A 22,488-nucleotide genomic window follows, 5' to 3' on the forward strand; every position below is an offset into this window, starting at 1 on the left:
AAGTGGAGGCATTACCTCTAAGGTGTAGTGCAACTACAACACTCAGGCTACTGTGCATACAAAACATACAAAATGATTGGGCGCCAGGAGGTTCTTATGATGCAAACAAAGAAACTGTTTATTAGTCCGAATGACAATATCCCCAGGTTTACTCACGTACACAGATGAGGTGTTAGCACATGACACACAGTCACATCAGGTAACAGGCAATTGCAGTAATTCAGTACGCCATTCCCATCCAGTGCACTGTTCAGGAAGCTGACAGCTAACCTAACACCCTCTTCACTGAGGTCCCTGCACTTGAGGCATTCACACAGAGCCTCTGGGAAGCTACTCCCTGCTGCAAATCCTTGTTGGAGCTTCAACTGCTCTTTAACTCTTACCTATCTACCTTTCTCTCCTAGAGAGATTATTACAAGTCTTCCCTACTATAGCTGACCTCATTCACGGGGTTTCCTGGTCCCGACTACTCTCAAGATCACTTGCTTATCTGGGCCTTGCTGTACCCAGGCTCCCCTGAGCACACCCAGCTGGATCATAAGATAAGTGTGCTGGTATTAATTTGGAGGGGTTGAGCTTGATGGACTTTGGACTTTAACTATGTAACTATATATCTATGTATCTAGGTATGATAGTTACACCACTGATTTTATTAGATTCGCACTTACACACTCTTTTGGATGAATGTTCAGTGTAGTATTCGAGGAAGGGTTCCCAAACTGACTTCACACTGACTTTGCAGATATTCAATAACTTAAGCATCAATGATTCTTTAAAGCAAAGTTCTCATTTTATTGCTGGAACTTCCCAACAGACTCTTAAGGTGACCATACATGGGAAAATACACTTAGGAACATGTTCCAATTTCTTGTGGGAATTTTTTGGTATCTGACCATAAACACAGATGAAACTGAATCCACTTCATTGTCTTTGGAAGTAAATGCTTACATCCAGAACCGCTATATCTCTATTAATTGTTCTTATTCATAGGCAAAACAATCTTTAATCCCTCTGAATATTCGGTTTCCAGCCCAATCAGATGGTACTTCTGAGCACAATGTTATTCAAATACATAGCACGGTGGTCTATTTCTTTACTTATATCAGTTAATTGCATTCTCGCATTGCAGTGTGATTAAATGGAATGTGCAGCCGGCAGGGAACCGGCTTTATAAATATTATCTGGCTTCAAAGTGAGGGGGAATCATTAGACTTATTAAAGTAAAGGGAGAAAAAGAACTCGTACAAGACAAGATAAATTGGAAGTGCTTTGTATTGTTGGCTTTGTATCTAGTAAGCTTTCCTCTATAAGCAGGATATGGAATTTCCTACTCTTTGTATTCAAAGACGTTACATCGGATGCCTCTTTTTGTATGTTAAACATTTAAATAATTGTTGATTTTTGCATGGATATATTGACATTAAATAGCAATCAGGATGCCCATCAATCACCAGTTTTAAACTGTTAAATAAAATTTCAACAAAATTAGGCAAATTCTTGTAGCCTTTTGGCCACTCCTCATTATGCCCTTGGCCACACTCACATTCCCACTCCATTTTATCCAAGAAGATGAAAGACTTCTGCTGTTGATTTGCTTACAAAATAAAAAAGACATCTAATATTTCCCAACTTCTCAACTTTTAAAAAAAAAAACTTTGCTCTTTCACTGAAATTTTCTCAACAATTTTCAGGCCAGTTGGCAAAACTGTCCAGTAAATGGCGCTGTTGTGTTAATTTCATTGTATAAGCTCTACCAAAATGGTTATATCTTGAAAACTATAGAAGAAAGAAATGCAAAAGCAAAAATAACTAATGCAAAAGTGTTCAGAAGAGCACTTACTATTTAGACATCTTTCTCTGCATAATGTGGTTATGGATATTGATCTGAGCTGCCATATTGCTTATGGTCCAGCCCTTCTTCCGTAATAAAGCACAACTAGTGGTCTATGGAAAATGCCTTCTACCTGAATCAGTCGTCCTGGCCGATACATTAGATAGCTTTAAAGGGAACCTGTCACCCGAAAAAAAATATTCCAAATCCTATTTTATCACTTTAATTACACTGTATAAATTATTTGAATCTTGTTTCCTTTGGTCTGGGAATTCATAATTATAGCAAGCAGGCAGGAGCTATATTGTGGACACTGTTATTAACACAAGCCTTGTATCATCTCAGAATCTTGTTAGTGGACTAGAATTGAGGACCTGATGTCCATCCCCATGCCCTGGCTACACAATTAAACGGTAAAGAGAGGGGGAATGTGTGGAGAGCAGTGACATCTAGTAAGTGCTGAATGGAAAGTGAAAGTAAATGCTTGCGCCGCATCCATGCCTAAGGCATAGAGAAAGGGTAGGAAATATTTGATTGACAGCCGAGATTTTTAAATGTGTTTATAACAGCTATGAATACTTTAATAAAAAAAAATTGGATTTCATGTTTAATTTGAAAATGACTTTTATTATACAGATTAAGGTCCAATTTGACAGGTGACAGGTCCAATTTAAGAAGGGGTTGGATGGTGTTTAGCAAGTGAGGGAATACAGAATTATGGGAGATAGCTCATAGTACAAGTTGATCCAGGGACTAGTCTGATTGCCATTTTGGAGTCAGGAAGGAATTTTTTCCCTTCTGAGGCAAATTGGAGAGGCTTCAAATGGGTTTTTTTTTGCCTTTCTCTGGATCAACTGGCAGTTAGGCAGGTTATATATGGACTTAAAAGGTTGAACTTGATGGACGTGTCGTTTTTCAAACTAACTTGCTATGTTTCTATTTATGTAGAAGAGTAGGGTTTTTACTCTTTCTTTACTGAGTTAACATAGGATAATAGAGAATACAGAAGGAGGTGCTGGGCATTTCATTTAGAACAGGGGGAGTCAAGTGGCTTTCAAAGTCCATAAAAGGGTTTCAGCTACTTGCGGAAGAAGGTGAATGTGCTGAAGAGCCTATAACCAACGGCAGGAGGCCTCAGTAGGATGAAGAAGATTTGTAAGGTAGCAGTAGGACTAGGTTTAGGAGTGAGAGACAGGCTAATTGAGGACTCTCTGCTTGACATGAAGCAGAAAGGATAATGGATTGAGAAATCCCTTGAAGAGCACCACTGTGACCCCTGCACCCTGGGGTCTGGACACCTACAGCTAGTTTTAACTAATATCCTTTTACTGGTATCTACCATGTGAAGTAAGATCTGTGAAAGCCTTTGATGTAACCAAAAGAGTCTGTTGGTTCCAGCAAAAAAATCACACAACTGTGTTTTAAATGGGCTGTTCACCTTTAAAGTAACTTTTAACATGCTGTAGAGAGTGATATTCTGAAACTATTTAGAATTGGTTTTAATTTTTTATTATTTGAGGGTTTTGAGTTATTTAGCTTTATATTCAGCAGCTCTCCAGTTTGCAGTTTCAACAGTGTGGTTGCTAGGGTTCATATTACCCTAGCAACCATGCTTTCATTTGAATAAGAGACTGGAATATGAATAGGAGAGGCCTGAATAGAAAGACGAGTAATGAAAAGTAGCAATAACAATACATGCAGCTTTATTACCGAGCATTTGTTTCTAGATGGGGTTAGGGACCCCCCTTGTTTCGAAGCTGGAGTCAGAAGAAAAAGGCAAATAATTCCAAGAAAAAAAAAATGAAGTCAAGTTGAAAAGTTGCTTAGTATTAATCATTCTATAACACACTTAGGGGCCGATTCATCAATAGTCGAATATCGAGGGTTAATTAACCCTCGATATTCGACTGGGAACTAAAATCGTTTGACTTCGAATATCGAAGTCGAACGATTTTGCGCAAATCCTGCGATCGATTGATCGAAGGATTTTTCGTTCGATCGAACGATTAAATCCTTCGAATCGAACGATTCGAAGGATTTTAATCCAACGATCGAAGGAAAATCCTTCGATCAAAAAATCACAGGCAAGCCTATGGGGACCTTCCCCATAGGCTAACATTGACTTCGGTAGGTTTTATCTACCGAAGTAGGTGGTCGAAGTATTTTTTAAAGAGACAGTACTTCGATCATCGAATGGTCGAATAGTCGAACGATTTTTACTTCGAATCGTTCGAATCGTTCGAATTCGATCGAATTCGATCGAATTTAACCAATTCGATGGTCGAAGTACCCAAAAAATACTTCGAAATTCCAATTTTTTTACATTCGAATTCTTCACTCGAATTTTGTAAATCTGCCCCTTAAAGTTAGCATAAATGTGAACCATCCCTTTTAAGAACTACTGGTGTCCATTATTAGAGATCTGTGATGTACACATAGAAAGTCATTATGGGAATCATTTGTCCAATCATCGAATATTACAGTTTAAGCTCATGTGAGAAAGAGGGAGTGTCAACTTACCCAGCTTGTGGCAAGTAAGGGGTTAACATCAGTGTGCTATGTCCTCAACAAAATAAGCACCCTATCTCCAAAATCACCTTATGTGTTATTAAGTATGCAGAGAAAGAATGCTCCAGTTTCACAGCTGGAGGGCCCCGAAGGTTGGACAGGGACATAACTGATGACTGAACATATCTAACATTAGTTGTAATGTGCCATTTGAATGTTTGTTATTGCCCCAAGGGAACCTCTGCTGCGGGAAGTTCATTCCAAAGCTTTTAGTATGCAGCATCCCTCGCATGTTTCAAAACAAAATAATTATAATAATCACAGCCCTTGGCAGAGCAAATTAAAGCTAAATATAGTAAATATGAATATTCCACCTAATAATACAGCTCAGAATGGCCCTTTTGCTGTCAGGCTGAAGCACTAGGTAGAGCGACAGTCCAACACTGCAAGGGGATTGGCTCCTGCATTTTATTCAGTAGAAGGGCTTAATGTGCTACATAGCCGCATCTCCCCAGCATAATAACAAGCAGATAATAAAACAGCTCTATGGGTTCCTGCCATATCTAAATGGCTTAGAGGGAACAGGGAAAAGAATGAAAGCAAAGAAAGATCAAGGGAGACAAAAACAGAATAAAAGATGGAAAGTGCTAAAAATCAGATATGATGCCGAGATGGCAGTTTAAAAGGAAAGTCTGGGAGCGTTCAGATAGATAAAGTAGTAGGAAGTATTCATTGGGTGAAAAGTGGGTGTCAGACCAGGGACTGATGAGTGGGAGATTACTTACCTGTATAAAATGTATAGTGGGATGCATATTTAGAAATACGTTCCAACCAGGGGTGAGTTTTAATTAGGATCCCCTAGATATTGCCCCCAGTATCAACAAACCTGAAGAATGTATAGATGCTGGCACAAACTCATAGTATTGTTATTTGCTATGAAGTCCAGTGTTTTCGAAAAGCTTTCCTGCCACTGTCAGACTAACTGGCCTATAGTTTTGAGGCTTGCTTATCATTATGTTCCAGCTGCCCATAATTATTGGAATTACTGGGTCTTCTTCATCTTCTATCCCTTCGACTCTCCCATTCTCTCTACCTCCTCACTCTTTACCTTTCATCACTAACTTTATTTAATCTTCCTCACAAAGCAGCCACTTCTGCTACACCACCGTACATCTACCTCTCCTCTTCTTCACTTTTCCTCCTAGCTATCTTAAAGGAACAGTAACACCAAAAAATGAATGTGTTTTGAAGTAATTAACATATAATATACTGTTAGCATACACCGCTGTGTGCTTGCTTCAGAAACACTTCTATAGTTTATATAAACAAGCTGCTGTGTAGCCGTTGGGGCATGTATTGAATCTGGAATGAAGGACAAAAGGCACAGGTTGCACAGCATAACAGACAAGCCCTATCCAATACAATCTGCTGTTTATCTGCTTTGTAACCTGTGACTTTTTTCTTTTTTCCAGCTTGTATAACTACAATAGTAGTCTTTCTGAAGCACTTTGATACTTTGATGGCGTTACTGTTCCTTTAACATCATAGCCTTGTTCTCTGTACTCTCTGCCTCCTCTCCACCACATTTTTAGCATTGCCTTCCTATCTACACAGTAATCTATATATCTGTTTGTCTGATTACGTTTTCAATCTCTTTATCCCCCATTCTTCACCCCATCTCTATGTGCCTTTTCTCCTTTTTTTCTCCTCACTCAGTTCTTTCTTTAGTTCCCGAGGGAGAGAATAAACCGAATAAGCCACATCAATTTTCTAGGCCACATTCTCCAAAGCTCCCAAGACTCCCCTCTGATATCCCCTAACATTCCATCAGCACCGCATTGGTTTCCTCTCCCAGGTTACTTAGTTTCTTGCCGATTCTGATGTGCATTTCCCTTTTAGATCAGTTCCGTGCTCCAAGCTCAGAGATCTGCTCGTTTGAAGTTTTAAACCTTTAGCTAATTAGAGCATCTGGAGGATTAATAGCATAGTTAGGGTATTTATACATTCTGATGACACACACACTTAATGTGCATATAAATCAAGTGCGCTTTTTCACAGGCATAAATAAAGTCTCTTTGGTTTTTTTTTATTGCCGCTTTCCATGGACAGATCTAGGGATAGATAGATAGATAGATAGATAGATAGATGATAGATAGATAGATGATAGATAGATAGATAGATAGATAGATAGGTCTTCTGCACTCTTTATTCTGACAAGCTGGCAATCAATCCTATTGATCATCCCATCTCCTATTGTGCCGCCTCTCCTGTTCTTATCCTATTAGCTGAACTGGGGGAACTTGAATGCTCTGGGAACATTTGGAGTATGATGCGTTTCCTTCACATGTCGCTTCCATCCCTGCTGACTCTATCAGAGCTTTGGAGGCTGTGAGCGGCAGCTGGTTGTACAGCCTGCAGAGAGCTAATAACAGCCTGCCACAGCATAGTCTTACATCTAAAGTCTAAAACACTGTGCTTGGATGGGAACTGCCCTGAAGAGTTATTAGCTCTTTTAAGTCAGCAGAGGGGAAAAAATACATTGGCATCAACCCACACAGTGCTCAGGAGCAGAGAAGCTGATAAGGCTGCCTCTTCTTATTCCTGGAGTGACTATTTATTTCCAAGAGATTTCCAAGCTGCAAATAGCATTGCCCAGACTGCTATACTGTAAGTCACTCTCAGGACCATCTCTGGTGGGACACAGGAATCATCAGAAAGAAGTAGGTGTCTACTGCCGTCACATGAACAGAGTCAACAAGGTTCTTCGTATTGTCCGGAGACCCTCCCGGCGGAAGAGGAGAGAGAGCATCAGGGCTGGAGAAGATGAAGACGATGAAGGAGACCAGGAAAGCCAGGAGGAATCTTGTGAGGAAGGCTTGTGTAGCCTGAGCCTGTGTGTAAGCGGTAAGGATAAAACCCTTTGAACCAGCAAGTTCAGCAGCAGGAGATCTGTCATCTCATTACAACTAAGCCTTTCCCATGCTTCACAATTGCCTTTGATCCTTCACCTTTTTGCTGCCCTGATTGCACATAAATAACCTTTCTGCAGTAATCCTTTCAACCATCAGTCTCACATCCACTGGTTAATGTTCTGTAGTTCCCATGTACTTGTTTACATTTGGCAGGGATAATTTTGTCTTCTTTCTTCGGTTTCTGCTACGCAGTTAATGCAGAATTTCTTTTGTAAGGATTTTGTATCAGCTCTATAAAAAGATACGCTAGATCCTGTTTTCCAGTAGCAATAATCATCACCCATCATGTAAGAAGTTTAGTTCTGTGGAATTGCAACTGGTTATGGTTAGATTGTGTCCGATGGGCAGAAAAGTGTTGAGTAGGATGCCCAGTGCCCCAATGCTTTTAGTCTGCCACTTTGCATAGAAAACAGACTTGACCTCAAGAGCAATAGGCAACAATATGATTATAAAGAACAAATTCCAGTGAACTTGTTGGATAAAGTCCTTTAGGCATGTTCCCCTAGGTCAGGATAAAAATAGTTTTATGGGTATCTGCAGCTGTTGTTCCACAATTCCCAGATTCATTGATGGCTGTGGGATTGAAGCCTGGGTATCGCGTTTAGAACTTGGAAGTAATCAGCTGCCTTAGGATCTAGTAGAAAAGGCAAAGTAAAGCTTTACTGGGACAGTTATAAGGCACCACAGAGAAGCATCAGGGGTGAACCGATGGCCAGAAAATGTTCTTAGTAAAATGATAGTGCTATACAACTGGTCTTCATCACACCTAGTATGCAATATGAAGCCCAATAAGGCTGCTGAGCAGGCAGATGTACTTTAAAATTTCAAGAAGGTCACAGATTAGTCTCCTCTTGACTTGTGTCATATCAGAAGCCTTCCTGCATTTCCTACAGCTCTTGCCATCAATACACTATGACTAGTTGACAAAAGTGACTCACCAGGTGCCTGGACAACAGTTTTACCTTTATATTGTACACCAAGAGACTCAGTCCTATCACATCATATAATAACACATGGTACCTTTTGGGTTAGGCTCTACACGCTGTAGCAGTATAATAAAACTATCATGTCCTTGTAACAGAATCCATAAATTCTTCTTCATTTACATCACTTGTATTGTCACGAGAGGATATAGAGGTGGAGGAGCCCAAAAGACCTGCTAATATTAGCAGGGTCATATACTGTATATTCTGCTTTTTGCAGTAGTGTTTTTAAAGCTGTTGGAAAAGAGAAAGGGAATTCTTTGATCGATGTCATTCTTCTCTACTGTCTTATTGAAGTCATGAGAATAGTGTGTCCAATGATGCCTTCCAAGTTATATGGTTGCAGAGGGGTTAGAACTGAAAGATTAATGGAAACTAAGAGATTTGTTTTGTTTTGGGGAGTTTTTGGAATTTACACTGTACTAACATAGAGAATAAACATAGAGTCTAGGTTCTGAGTGCCGTGGGCCACCTCTAGTGCAAATAATAAGCAGCAAAGTATATTGTCATGCAAGTCCCTACAGTTTATTATGTCACAATGCTATTTTTGTTTTCAGAAAAATTCATATTTTAACAACTGCTACTTACTTCACTTCTGTCCAAATCTGTCCTTAGTAGGGCAGCACCCTTGGAAACAGGGGCTATATTATTTATAAAGTGGGACTTTTTTCCCTTCCCAGAGACTATTATCCCACTGCTACTATAGACACCATCTCTCCCTACTATACCTGCTATCCCACAGTCACACTCCCTTTCCAGAGACTATTATCCACTGTTACTATAGACACCATCTCTCCCTACTATACCTACTATCTCATAATCACACACCCTTCCCAGAGACTATTATCCCACTGTTACTATAGACACCATCTCTCCCTACTATACCTGCTGTCCCACAGTCACACTCCCTTCCCAGAGACTATTATCCCACTGTTACTATAGGCACCATCTCTCCCTACTATACCTGCAATCCTACAGCCACAGTCCCTTCCCAGAGGCTATTATCCCCACTGTTACTATAGGCACCAATTCTCCCTACTATACCTGCTATCCCACTGTCACAATCCCTTCCCAGAGACTATTATCCCACTGCTACTATAGACACCATCTCTCCCTACTATACCTGCTATCCCACAGTCACACTCCCTTCCCAGAGACTATTATCCCACTGCTACTACAGGCACCATCTCTCCCTAGTATACCTGCTATCCCACAGTCACACTCTGTTCTCAGAGACTATTATCCCACTGCTACTATAGGCACCATCTCTCCCTACTATACCTTCTGTCCCACAGCCACAGTCCCTTCCCAGAGACTATTATCCCACTGTTACTATAGACACCATCTCTCCCTACTATACCTGCTATCCCACAGTCACAATCCCTTCCCAGGGACTATTATCCCACTTTTACTATAGGCACCATCTCTCCCTACTATACCTGCTATCCCACAGTCACACTCCCTTCCCAGAGACTATTATCCCACTGTTACTATAGACACCATCTCTCCCTACTATACCTGCTATCCCACAGTCACACTCCCTTCCCAGAGACTATTATCCCACTGTTACTATAGGCACCATCTCTCCCTACTATACCTGCTATCCCACAGTCACACTCCCTTCCCAGAGACTATTATTCCACTGTTACTATAGGCACCATCTCTCCCTACTATACCTGCTATCCCACAGTCACACTCCCTTCCCAGAGACTATTATCCCCACTGTTACTATAGGCACCATCTCTCCCTACTATACCTGCTATCCCACAGTCACACTCCCTTCCCAGAGACTATTATCCCACTGTTACTATAGGCACCATCTCTCCCTACTATACCTGCTATCCCACAGTCACACTCCCTTCCCAGAGACTATTATCCCCACTGTTACTATAGGCACACTCTTGTCCTTCTTTCCCAAACCCCCTCAACATGGACTTGCTATGCATGAGGACCAATACAACCACCCCAGTTTGGACACAATTAATAAAAGCTCTGCTCCTGTCTCTGTAATCTGGGAGATTTTGTAGTAATAAAAACATAACAGCTCTGCCAATCAATACAAGGGATTTAAATGCTTTTATTTTAGCCCAGCTGTCATTTTAATTTTCTCATAAATTTTAATGAAGACCTTTTTCTTTTTATTGCCCCTCTGGTTCCCCCTCTCTACCTGGTTCCCCTCTTGAGTCCTTAGAAGGCTGACACTAATTATTCTACTGCGTTTTTGCATTTCTGAACTGAAAGAGCAAATCATATACAAAAAGAAATATAGTGGAGAAGGCAAAGATATAAAGGCATGCATCACCTGTTTCATTGCGCCAAAGGGTTGGAGACCAAATCCAAATATTAGACAGAAATGTTTTATTTCCCTATAAATCAACATTTATTTTCCTTAAAGGGCATTATCAGCTGACATAAAATATTATACCTAAGGCAACGTATAACATTATTCAAATTCGTGTTGAAAAATTATTTATTTATATTAGGGATATTTTTGATATCGTGTCAAGATCTTCTGCAGTGTTTACAGAGATTATAAATTATTGACTTCAGCCCTACAGTCCTATTTTATCTTAGAGAAAATTAGACATTCTGAATATAACCAGTGTTGAGTGTTCAAAAACCAGTTTACAAGCATGCTTTGGGTCTGCTTAAAAAGCAGTGCAGACTGCAGCATTCATGATACCAGTCATGTAGTATGTGCATTTTACTTGTGCTTTTATAACTTTTATTTTCACTTTAAAATGAAATTTCCACTTTGATTGTGACATCAGCATTCTGAGACAAAATGCAATTAGTCTTCATTGTCTATTTTTTGTGGTTTTTGAAACATTTACATGTAATATTCCGCAGCTTTCAGGCTCAGAGGCATCGTTATACTGGCAGTCAGGCAGCAGTCTGGAATTTTAGATCAACATTATAGTCCAGCTGAACCCTTGAAGAAAATTTATTGTTTATGGTTGTCAGGGTTACGGTTTGGGTTTAGCTGAACCCTTGAAAAAGATCTGTTTTCTATGGCTGACAGGGTCACTGACCCCAAAAACCAGGTAGCACTTCATCAAATTTAAATCAGGTAGCACTTAAATCAATTTAAAAAAAGACAGACTGAACAGTTGCTTCAGATAAGTCCATCGATATAACATTAAAAGTTATGAAGGTGAATATCTCTTTAAAGAAAATAAAAAATGAAACCAAGGTTAATAGTTTTGGAATGGAAAAAGTTATAGAGAGGAAAATGAGTAACGTGGGATTATATATAGGGTGCAGGGAATAACTGGCGGGATGTACCAAGGCAAACAATGTGGGTCATATTAACTAAAGGGCAAAGTGGCTGTTGCTAGCGTAAATTCGCCAGAAATACAATCCGCATGGACATCACTAATTAACTATTAATCGTAGAGGACACTTTGTAGCAAAAGAGTACATCACTAATGAAGTTTCACGCCTTTAGAATGATCATTATCTGAAAATTCACTAAAAGTTCAAATTTTCCATTACTTTACACCTTTCGCCCGAGTTTTCTTCGCCAGCTTAGACCTGGCAAACTGATAAGATCAAGCTACATCCTCCTCAATCTTAGAGATCATAAAAATGAAGAAAAAAAAAAAAAAAAAAAAAAGGCTGGAGTTTTTTCATATCTCATATGGTCATATCATACCTAAAATTGAACCTGGGATATTTGGTTACTAGAGAGCAATGGGATTCAGCACTTTATTACCTCCTGAGCCTGTGTCACATATTCTCACAGTACGACTATCAATAAGGCAGATGGTTCTGTCTGCCACTCGTGCTCCTTTGGGAGGGTTTTTTGTTTTGGTTTTATGTGCAGGATGTTGTGAGGCTACGGCAGAAAGCGAAACAAATAAGCAAAGACGTAAATAATATATCAGCGATTATTACAAATAAAGTAAACACAGAGGGTCTCATTTATCTAAGAGCCGCAGCTCCTCATTCTGCATGCCTTATTATTAGCGCACAAGACAAGAGTACTAAGGGCCACAGTGGGTAATTTATTAAGCTATGCCTCGACTGTATAGAGTTTATTGGCTTTCAAAAAAACTGGGTCCCAGATGTTTGGCAGAAATGTGTACTGTTTCCCTTTAATAAATAAGCCCAAGTCTTAGCACTAATATTATCAGCTTTCTGTTTTTTATTATGGGTATGGGATCTGTTATCTGGAAAACAACCATCCACAATGCTCCAAATTATGGGAAGGCCGTCTCCCATAGACTGCATTTTAATCAAATAATTCTGGTTTTTAAAAATTATTTCCTTTTGCTCTGTAATAATAATACAAAACAGTACCTTGTACTTGATGGTAACTATGCTGAATGAATCCATATGGATGGCCAAACAATCTTATTGGGTTTATTTAATGTTACATGTCTCTTTAGTAGGCAAAAGGTATGGAGATTCAATTGACAGAAAAGGCCTTTATCTGCAAAACCTCAGGTTCTCAGCATTCTGGATAACAGTTCCCATACCTGTATCACATAAATATATACAGTGGTGTAACTAGTGTAAACAGGTTGTCCTGTTTTACCAATATATATTGAAATTGCTCATTAATTAGAGTCTTGTTGGGTTTCCTTATACTTCTTGCCCCCCTGCAGCTACAGGATCTCCTTCCTCTGAAGTTACAGCCCTGAACAAGTATAAGAAGCATCAAAAGAATTCCAAGCATGCCGGAGCTGCTCCCCCCTACCTTGCAGCAACCCCCACCTCATGCTTGTGATCTTGCTCTAGAGGAAGCAGGGCAAGGTTGAACTGGGCCGGCGGGCACTGGGAAAAAACCCGATGGACCCCCAGCTCTTGTGGGCCCAGCTGGCCCAGTCCTGTTTCCTGCGCTGCTCCTCTTGCTTCAAGCCGTGACAAATACAAGGTGCGCATACTCACACGCCCTTGTGCGCTGGCAGGGGGATTGGGTGCGACTTGGTGTGGGAACCCAGCGGAATGCAAGGTACATGCCTCGGTCTGGGAACCCGGCAGCAGGGGTCGCCGGGCCTCCTGGGCCTCCAGTCCGACCCTGAAGCAGGGTATTCCCTGGGTGGGATCTGCTTCCTCACATGGGTCCCCAACCTCTTTTTTATCTGTGAGCCAGAGTTGGGAATCAGCACAAGCATGAAAACCGTTCCTGGCGATGCCAAATAAGGGCTGTCATTGGCTATTTGGTAGCCTCTGTGTGGACTGGCAGCCTACAGGAGACTCTGTTTGGCAGTACATCTGGTTTTTATGCAACTAAAACTTGCCTCAATCCAGAAATTCAAAAATAAGCACCTGCTTTGGGTCAATGGGAGCGATATCCAAAGGGCTGGTGAGCAACATGTTACTCGCAAGCCGCTGGTTGGGGAATCACTACTCTGAATGGACTGCAAAAAAATCCTTTCCGGTGCCTTCAGCAACATTACTCTAGGAATAGTACAAGATGTGACCCCACCAACACCAGCTAAATATAAATTCACTTTGCACATAGTTTACTCATAAATGAGTTCAAGTTGCCCCTTATTTTGCAGCCATCTACTATTCTGCGGGAATTCTGGGGGAATAGTGTATTGTGGGTAAAAGAAAAAAAGCTGGAGTTTGTCATGTGTTCCGCTTGGTTGCTGCCTATCCCTGAATCAGTGTACAGTTGACCACAACCTACTCCAACTCTTTGGTGACTGGTCCCTTTTCCTGGAATTGCTGTTTGATGCTTCCTTGTCAACTTTTTGTACTTAGGGGCCGTGTGGAAATATCTGCTCCTAGGGACTGCATCTATTACAATGTTTATCTCCTGTAGCTGCAACCCAAAAGAAAAATGGGTGCTAAAGCTGCAGAGAAGGGAGGGGGGCAAATGAAAAGAGCCGCTTCTGTACTATTTCGAGTTCTTCAGCAGAGCAAGAACAGATGTGAGGACAACAAAATATTTTTCTTTGTGCTTTGCCCTTACCACATACAAACTGATGGCTGCATTAATGTAAAAGCAGGAGGTTAAATTCCATTCCAGCATATTGTTTTTGAAAAGCAATTGCGGCATTTCATCTCACAAATTGCTCATTTTTATCAAGGGGAACACGGGAAGCCTGAGCAAAGTGCTACAAGTATCGCAGATAACAGGATCCAGCTATTAGTGTCGGGGGAAGATTGAGGTAGTTTCAAGACTTGTTCCAGGAGGGTATAAGTGACAAAGGAACACATTACAGACCCAGGTTTATATTGAGCTATAAAATGTTGATCACCAGACAGGGCTGGGGAAAAAGAGCAAGTTGATTGCAGCCGCTGATAGATTTCAATGCCTTCTAGCTTCAGAGTATTATAAAGTAGAACACTCAAAATAAATAGCACCATGTTGTATTTAGGAAGAAGCAAAGCTCAACCATTAAAATGTACCTAGAGCTTTACTAGTCCCCTGCAAAAATACAGAACACTTAGCCATTCTGTTTGTCCAAGTGACCAGAGACATTTCCATGGGTTTTACTGCCACGACTGTATTTTGCCAGAGAAAAGTCACAGCTACAAAAACTTGACATAACCTTAACGATGTAGAAAGAATTGTGGACAATTTGTTCATGTTAAATAATTTTTATTCTGATTTCCTGCTTGAATATCTTCCCATAAAAAGCCTAATAACACAGTACGGTTCCCATGCTCACGGTTACATAATACATATTCTTAGCAGCCAGGAATACCTTTTCTCTTTTGACTAATAACAGCCTAAAACTCTCTCATTACACTGATTGGCAGATGATACATTTTTCTGCAGAACAAAGCAAGTAATGTGTAACATTCTGCTTCGTGAGTCAGCGGTGGGACCGTATAATTATTGGAAGTGCAGAGTACTTATCTGTATGATAAGTTATTGCTGAGGTTCTATCCGTTGACCTGAGACCAGAGATAGTTACCCTGTGGCATGCCAACTGCTGGATAACCACACATTGGTATAACTAGAACTGAATGGGCCCCAACAGCAAAATATTCCTAGGGCAAACACAGCTTTAACAGGGTAGTGCTAATGACCCAAGACCATTGGCTTCAAAAAAATGCTGCATGGTATTGGATATATGCAGCTGATTTTTCCCCACACCTGTCCAAACTGAATCTGAAATGTTCCAATGTAGAGAATATTTTTTGGAAGGCAATGTAGTAGCACTGGGCTGTACGTTGTGTGCTTTTAAAGTACAGAGTGTAAACATAGGGTTCTGGTGAAATCATGTGCTTCTTTCTGGGAGTTACAACCCTTTACTGTGAAGAGTCCAATTCCGGCCAATTAAGTTAATTATGCCAATGAAATCATGCATGTAGGAATGTGGTCAAGGCAAAACTTTTGCTATACAGTCTTTTAATGGTAAATAGAGAGAAACACATACTCTAATTCTGATGTGCATAGGGTCGAATATCGAGGGTTAATTAACCCTCGATATTCGACTGCCGAATGTAAATCCTTCGACTTCAAATATCGAAATCGAAGGATTTAGCGCAAATGATAGAAAGCCTATGGGGACCTTCCCCATAGGCTAACATGGCACCTGGTAGGTTTTAGGTGGCAAAGTAGGGGGGGGTCGAAGTTTTTTTTTTAAGAGACAGTACTTCGACTATGGAATGGTCGAATAGTCGAACGATTTTTAGTCGTTGTCGAAGGTCGAAGTAGCCAATTCGATGGTCGAAGTAGCCAAAAAAAAATTCGAAATTCAAAGTTTTTTTTATTCTATTCCTTCACTCGAACTAAGTAAATGGGCCCCTTCGTGTCTGGCTGAACCAAATCTGAGTCCTAATTTGCATGAGCAAATTTGGATCTGGTTTGGCATTCGGCCGAATCGTTCAAGAAGGATTCTGAGCTGAACCCCAAATAGTGGAGCCTGTGCATCCCTAGTGGATTCACACTTCTTCTTGGGTCCAGAACTAAGGTTCCACCAGCTGAAAGTAAAGACGTAGGGAGAGGCTGAAATTCCCAGTGGGTGAGTTTTCCGTTTAAAGGGTATTCCATGAAAATGTTAGGATCCTGGGATCCTTCCCATGATTCATCTTTGCATACAAATAAGTACAAGATCTCCTTGCCTAGCTCCGTAGTTACAATTCATGAAATAATGGAAATATTTCCCATATCTCATAGTTATCCAATGTCCACATGACAATGAGTAGATTAAAATCACAATGTAATACAAGGAATGTGATGTTGGGCAGTCTTGGGTCATAAATATATCACTTTTGAGAACAAATTTATTGAGTGGAACAAACCTTGGACAGCAAAGTCCTATAAAGGGCTCCGTCCCTTTACTTTTACTTAGCTAACCAATAACTAGAGCTGACACTTTTCCTACTCCGTTAAACCCATTATAGAATTCTAGCATAGAACAATGTTCTCCATTTGTTTTTGCAATTTCTACAATGCAAGTGAAGCAAAACTTATGGAAAATACACAAAAGAAAAGAAGACAACAGAGAAAGGAAAACAAGAACATGAAGTACAAAAGGCAGTAAAAATCAATAACATTTGACAATATATTTATATATATTTATTTTTGATTAATGAGTACTTGGGAGCAGTAGGATTGCAGTTCTGTTTGGTTGATAGAAGGTCAAGATTCCATTGTAAGTAACATAGTTGTTATAATAATTAAGGTTTATATCCATCTGAAAAAAATTCCCTTTACTTTCATTTGAATTAACAATTTAGGGTTTGGATGTGGTTCAATATCTGCCCAAAACTTTGGTGGAGGATTCGGCGCAATCCTAAAGATTGTGGGTTGGTTGCATCCCTACAATATAGATAATTAGTCAAACGCTACTGTAAGTTGATAGTTGAGCTCATTTAACTGTGAGTCTGGCTGGTGCATGCGCTGATCCACTTCTGCTTTGTTACAGGAGCCAGTGTTGCTTTTCTCCATCTGCGCCTGCTCCTCTGGGGATACATGACCCGATAGTTCTCTCACTTCTTTCTCTTTTCCTTTTATGCTGTCCAGGATCAATGGAGGATTTCATGCTTTGCAGCAACATAACCAAAGCTCATGTATTTCAAAGAGGCCATACGTAAATCTGTGTCGATGTGCTAAAAGGATTAATGTACTAACTGAATATTGACACTCCTTATAGGCACGTGCATGTGAACCTCTTCCCTTAACTGCATATCACAAAATCTTTTGGTGACTTCTCCATGGGGCAGATGCCAAATATCTTGTGTCATTTTTGCAGAGATGTGTGTAATATACAGTAGTATTGGAGTCAGTTTATAGCAGTGTCATATGATTCATCAGATCTTGTTGCTGCTCACAAGAGATTACAAATCTAAAAGGCAAGAGGAGTAAGATTAGGGTGGGGTGCTACAGACCCGGTTTATCCGTATATTAGCAGTAAGCGTGCAGTGAAAATTAGTAGATCAGTAATTAGCAGCAGTGCTGTTTGCCCAGGTAAATTCTGCCATAGAAATTCAATCTGAAGTCATGTACTTTTCTCTTTGAAAACAGTTCTGATTCCGAAAGGACAATAAGATCAGTCGCTGTATCAACATTGTACTATTATTATTATTAATATCGGTGCCATTTTATTTCCCCGCTTGCTACAAAGGCATTCACCCCTTTACTGAAATATATCACTCCTGTAACCAACGTTTCTACCCTCATTGGGGCCAAGCATCCTTGATAAAGGCCCCAATGAGGGCCGAAACGTTGGTTACACGAGTGATGACTCAATAAACAAAACAAATTTGTTTGAAGACTATTGGAATGTTGGTCCATCTTTAACATTACATAAAACTTCTTTGACCAAGCACACAACATTGAATAATGGAATAAGAGTGCGGGTACGTTTGGACTTTATATATATAAATATATATATATATATATATATATATATATATATATATATATATAGATATAGATATAGATATATATATATATATGTTAGAATTTGCCTTGGAGTTCCATGATGTGTATAAAAACATATATGATCTTTTAACTTCTTGGTGACTTATAATTTCCCTATATGGGGTAGGGTTGGCACCTTTCCTCCCAACTAACACCGGGGTGGGAGGCACCGCAATGTAGCGGGAGGTGGGGCAGTGACAAAATGAGATTGTGGCATAGAGGGGGCGGGATGTTATGTCAGGGCCGTGGCTATGACATGGTGAATTCTGCCCTGTTTTTCTAATTTGGAAAACCGGGTAGGCAGTTTTGACCTGGACAGCCCTTTAAAAAACCAGGCTATCCAGGTCGAAACCGACAGGTCATAACCCTAAATAAGGGGTTCATTATTCACTACATATATATATATATAGTTTCTACAGTATCCACATAATCTTGAAGAAGCTGCACACGCAAGAATTATGAGCGATCAACGTAACATCTGTAGATAACACAGTAATACAGAATATTTCCCAGCCACTTAATTTAAATAAAAAGAACCTTAGAGCTTCATTGATCAAAATAAACACAGCCTGGGAAAAGAACCTTTAAAAACATTGGTATGGCTCAGTAGTAGCAAAACAGAATCGCTACGTTGTATGTTAAGGAAACAAGTAGATTGCTACAATTTAATTATTGTCAGAAGCTGCCCCCTTATATGCTATGAAAAATAAAGTATGCTGTGTTAGAAGAGTTAGTAAAGCAAGCAAGTACAGTGGGTACTGTGTAAGTGCAGGTGTGAAGTAAGAGTGGATGCAACGTAAGAGGTGGTGGAGAGTAAGAGTGAATGCAGAGTGAAAACTGGTCTAGGAGTAAGGAGGGTAAGAAAAGGCACAGAGTGAAAGTCGGTGCAGAATAAGAATGAGTGAAATGTGGAAGTGGATGCCGAATAAGAGAAGATGAAGCGTAAGAGTGGATGCAGAGTAAATGTGGATCTACAGTAAGAGTGGGTGAAGAATAGGAGTGGATGTAGAGTAAGGGAGGGTGCAAAGTAAGAGAGGGTGAAGTGTAAGAGTGGATGCAGAGTATAGTGGGCGAAGAGTAAGAGTGGCTGCAGAGTACAAAAGGGTGCAGGTGCAGAGTAAGAGTGGGTGCGGGGTAAAAGTGGATACAAATTAAGAGGGGATGCAGAGCAAAAGAGGGTGCAGAATAAGAGATATGCTGTGCGAAGGTGGATACAGAGTAAGAGTGGATTCAGAGTAAGGGCACTGCAGAGTTTAGAGTAATAGTGTGTGAAGGGTAGGAGTGGATGCAGAGTAAGAGAGGGTGCAGAGTAACAACAGGTGCAGAGTAAGTAAAATGGTCCAGGAATAAGTAGTCTTCTCATTATACACAGCAATGTCCCAATAAATCATTTGTACCTATATGGATAAATGTAACTTTAAAACGCATGGAATTATGGTAACAGTAAAGTGGATGCAGAATAACATAACGGTACAATGTGTTGGGGGCATGGGGTGAATACAGTGAGTGTAGGAGAATGCACCTATTACCACAGAATCTATACAGTGAGGACCTGTAAGATGTGTTGGGAGTTTGGTTCAGTGCAGAAGTATTTACTGGTTAAGTGTATTGGAGCAATGTTGTCTATGGGAGCATGGGAGCTACTCAGTGTGGTGCAGGGTGATGGGTGCATGGGAGAAAAACAATGTGCCTTACACATATACCAAACTCTTTGCCTCTTGCAATGAACTAGCTGTGACTTAGTGGCTGGCATCCTGCTGTTCCCTATTGGAGGGAGAGTGTCAGGGTGAGCAAACAAAGGGCAGCTGGTCTGGACTAGGCACAGCACTGTGGTGCAGCAGAGAATGGGTTATTTACCCTTTACAGCCCCAGGGATGATTTGCACTCAGAAGCTAAAGGAGCAAAAAAAAGCATCTTATTAATATTGATGACATTTTCACCATCCCATGGACTCAGAGATACACAGACCAGCCGTCAGATACTGCAGAGGCAGGGATTTCTTTTTCTTCTTCTAACTTGCCTCTAGTCTGTCTCTCCTGGTCTCTCTCTCTCTCTCGATGGCACTTGCTGTCAGTCTCTTCCTTGTGTTCCGTGTATAGCTGTCCCTTATATCCAGCCTGTCTCCGATCCTGCAGTCTCTCTTGGTCATCTTTGCTTTACCTCCTGAGAAGCTGCATGCAGAATAAATCAGTTTTTCTTTATTGGCCTTATAATCCTCTTGAAGGCGGAGGAAAGAGCTTCTCTGCAACCTGAATATGTCTGTCTCTCACCTCTTTAACTTTCCTCCCCTCTCCTAGCTCTCCCAGCTCTCTCCCCTCTCCTTCTTGCTCTGTCTTTATATCTCACTTTAGTTCTACCTGCTTTAATCCCCTCCATTTTTATTTTGCATACTCCCCAATCGATTTTGCTCTTTCATTTGCCTCTATTTTTCATTTCACCCTGACCCTCATTCCCACGGATACCCAGGGAAAACGCCTTCCAATCTGCCCTGTTCAAGCTTCACTTGAGCTCAAAGCCGCAAAACTCAACACCCATGTTCTCTGTTTCCCTAAAGTGTCGTTTTGGGATGGTGAGACGGCGAGTGAAAGGTACAGTACGGTGCACCTCCAGACCCCCTGCATAGTCAGCAAGATGTAATGTACATGGCTCAGCACTAAGCAGGACCCATTGACCCAGATTTGTGCAGAGCCGCTTGCTGTGACATGGATTTATAAGTTTGTGTGAGCTCATGCTGCAGTTAGTGGGAGTGAAGCATTTGGCATCCTCAGATCATTTACAGTGATAGGTATGGAGCCTGCAGGGAGATGGGGGTTCTCTGTGAAAGGTGCATGGGAATATTTCATTCAATTTGCACCTCTAAATAGCAGTTGTAGTTCAGCATCAGTAATTTATAATGGCTGGGAGCGGGGCTATAGTGTATCTGTGTCAGTAAGTCTTGATGTCTTTGTTCCAAATGTTAACCTTGTCCTACGCCATGGAGAATGCTTTCTGTAGCTGGTTGCGATTAGTACATTCTGGGGGATCATGGATTGGGGGCACACTGCTTTGTTTTGAACATTTCCATGCCTTGCTTTGTTTTCACTCCAGGGTGCTTGTCACTTATTCATTCCATTGTTTGTTTTCCATTTCTCTCTTTTTTTTCAATTTGCTTCCATTCCATCTTGCATCCCAACAAGTACCTTCTCCGGAAGAAAGCAATGTGCATAGCGTCAGACTCTATTTCAGAGTTGGTAAAGTAGGAGGCACCTATTGAACATGACTGTACTCCCTGGAGCAGTGGACTACTATCCTGCCCCCTATAATAACATTGTCACTATGCATAGGATACTCTCATTCACAAGAGCACACCATTAAAGATTCCAGAGTTGTAAATTTGGATATTTTGCCTCTGCCGCCAGTGGTGGATTAATGAGATGTGAGGCCCCTAGGCTAAACTTTTCACAGGGCATGCAACACAGTAAAATCATTTTTTTAAAGAAAAAAACAATAGTTGAAAAAGCCTCTGGGCTCCTTAGCACTGTGGGCCCCAATGCTATAGCCTAGGTTAGCCTATCCATTTATTCAACCCTGTATGCCACCAATTCACCCAAGCCACACCCAAAAAGACAAGTAAACCCATAAGTAAAAGTAAAAACAAGCTTTTTTCATTGGTATAACAGCATCAGTTTGTTCTGCCTCTTTCCACAGCTGGCTGCCCTGGGGCTCTTTAGATATAGTTACTGTTTAACATTTACCTAATGTACCCCTGTCTTGGCCCACCATCTCCTCTAAATATAGGCCATAGGGCATCTTCGGTGCACAGTCCTGACTCCTGGGATGTAGGCAGCAGGCAGATGGCAACCCTTCCTAAACAGCGTAGGAACCCATCTTTTGATCCCTTAAAATAAGAATCTTTACTACTGAGGGCCATGCCATTAATGAAAATGAAATGTGTCCCTATCCACAGGAATGATAAGTTGAGGGCTTGACTAATAACAGACTAGCCTACCAGAATACCAGGTTCCCCTGGTGGCCTCCAGCACACGCCTGGATTTGTGGAAAGGCCACCAAGGCCCAGGCCTAGGGTGGCAGGATTTTAGGGGGGCAGCATGCTGCCCAACCAAATCCACATTGGTTTGGAAGCAGAGCCCTAGGCAATCTGGCCGGCGCATGCGTGAGGCGACGCTGGTGCGCATGCGCAGAAGCTCAAGAGTGCAAGAAGAAGATGGGGAGTGAGGGGATTGGACATGGGGTAGGCGACAGAGCAGGTACGTGCCTGGCGCCCCCCCAGCCTTGCACCCTAGGCACGTGCCTACTCTACCTACCCATTGGCCCGGCCCTGTTTGGAAGCTCTAATGCTGCTCATGAGATACAATAGTT

Source organism: Xenopus laevis, chromosome 4L (assembly GCF_017654675.1).
Source record: "Xenopus laevis strain J_2021 chromosome 4L, Xenopus_laevis_v10.1, whole genome shotgun sequence".
NCBI classification, from domain to species: Eukaryota; Metazoa; Chordata; class Amphibia; order Anura; family Pipidae; genus Xenopus; species Xenopus laevis.